Raw genomic sequence first — 2074 nt, 5'->3', positions numbered from 1 at the left:
AATGTGGTAGTAAAACCAAAAGCTCCATCTGCAATCAAACCTATAAGAATCCCTTTACATTATATTATTAATGGTGATGGTTTTTTTTTTTTTGTTTGCAGAAAAATTATCTGTAGTGTAATTGGTCTGTGAAATCAATCTTCGGCTGTCATAAAGGTAGACATTTACAAAAGAAAAGAGAAAAGATGAACGAAAGGAAGAAAAAGGAAAAAAGAGAGAAAGAAGAGAAAGAACGAAAGAAAGAAATGAAAGGTTTACGAAAAATGAGAGGGATGGGAGTCTGGCAGAAGCGCAACTGGTTACCGGTTCTACTGCAGGCCATGAGCAAAGCAGTTGCCATGAGGCACTGCAGGGCCTTCCCTGGTGTGCTATGGCGGCGCTGGTGGCAGCGGCAGCAACAGCAGCTGAGGAAGCGGCAGTACTCGTGGCCAGGCCGCCAGAAAGGCAATGGCTCTGGCTGCACTGACATGGGGTTATCTGGGGTTCAGGAGAAAATGTTTGCGGGGCAGTCAAAGATCAATGCCTACATGAAGCCAAACAAGTGCTTAGGAATGTGCTACCCTTTTCAGGAAGAGAACTCAGTTGTACATTACGAGGTCCAATGCCAGGGGAAACCATTATCTGGAATCTCCAGGAAGCCAAAAGAGGAAAGAAATGCTGGAAATATGATCCAAAGTTCCGTGAAGTCCGATGAACAGAAGATAGAAGATGTCAGGAGAGGTCCCATGGCATCTTTTCCAAACCAAAAAACCGAAGCAGCAGATCCCCCACAAACTCCACCCTCATCATGTGATTCTATCAATACAGTGGCTCCCAAGCAGGCCCTGAAAAAACACCTCAAGGGCAAGCAGGCCCCTAAGAAAAAATTTCAAGGGAAAACACATCAGAAGAGAAAACTGACAGATTTACACCCAGTGCGAAGGAGCTCCAGGAAGAGCAAAGCTGAGCTACAGTACGAAGAAAAGAAAAAAATTGATGAACTGATTGAGAGCGGGAAGGAAGAAGGCTTAAAGGTTGAGCTCATTGATGGAAAAGGCCGGGGTGTAATTGCTACGAAGCAGTTCTCCCAGGGAGACTTTGTGGTAGAATACCATGGGGACCTCCTAGAGATAACCGATGCCAGGAAGAGGGAGGCTCTGTATGCTCAAGACCCCTCCATTGGCTGCTACATGTACTATTTTCAGTATAGGAGCAAAACCTACTGCGTGGATGCCACTCGAGAAACTAATCGCCTCGGAAGGCTGATCAATCATAGTAGGTATGGGAATTGCAAGACCAAACTTCATGACATTGATAGTGTGCCTCACCTCATCCTCATTGCCTCCCGCGACATTGCAGCTGGGGAAGAGATCCTGTTCGACTATGGTGACCGCAGCAAGGCCTCCATTGAGGCTTATCCTTGGCTGAAGCATTAACCATGTGGCATCCCTGTCTCCCTACCACCCTGCCTTCTTCTTCAAAGGAAAAAATGACCTCAATCTGAAATGATTTTTTTAAACACACTTACTCTTACCTAAAAAATTCAGATGTTTTCAAAAAGTCTATTAAAGATGGATTTTCATGTAGCATTTAAATATCTCCTACAGGTTTCCAAGGTGGACTTGAACAGGTGGTCCTGTATTATGAAAAGTTTTTTTTGAATTTTTTTTTTTTATTGAGAAAAGGAAAAAAACACAAGTTTCTGCCTCCTCCCAGTTCCCATTTCCCTCCCCCTTCTCCCACCATTCTCCCCCTTTCCCTACTCCTCTCCCCATCCCTCTCCAACCAAAGAGCAGTCAGGGTTCTCTGCCCTGTGGTAAGTCCAAGGTCCCCCCCACCTCCGTACATATCTAGGAGGGTGAACATCCTAACTGGCTAGGCTCCCACAGAGCCAGCACATTAAGTATTATCAAAACCCCATGCCATTGTCCTTGGCGTCTCATCAGCCCTCATTGTTCACCATGTTCAGAGAGTTCGGTTTTATCCCATGCTTTTTCAGTCACAGTCCAGCTGGCCTTGGTGAGCTCCCAATAGATCAGCTCCACTGTCACAGTGGGTGGGTGCACCCCTCGTGGTCCTGACTTCGTTGCTCATG

General features: G+C 45.9%; 1 pseudogene; it reads left to right on the top strand.

Annotated features, from left to right (window-relative positions):
- Nucleotides 1-320: 320 nt before the first annotated feature.
- Nucleotides 321-1415, top strand: LOC142842034 (N-lysine methyltransferase KMT5A pseudogene; annotated as a pseudogene).
- Nucleotides 1416-2074: the final 659 nt, after the last annotated feature.

Source organism: Microtus pennsylvanicus, chromosome Y (assembly GCF_037038515.1).
Source record: "Microtus pennsylvanicus isolate mMicPen1 chromosome Y, mMicPen1.hap1, whole genome shotgun sequence".
NCBI lineage: Eukaryota > Metazoa > Chordata > Mammalia > Rodentia > Cricetidae > Microtus > Microtus pennsylvanicus.
The sequence above is the reverse complement of the archived record's forward strand: the minus strand, read 5'-3'. Positions and strand labels throughout refer to the sequence as shown.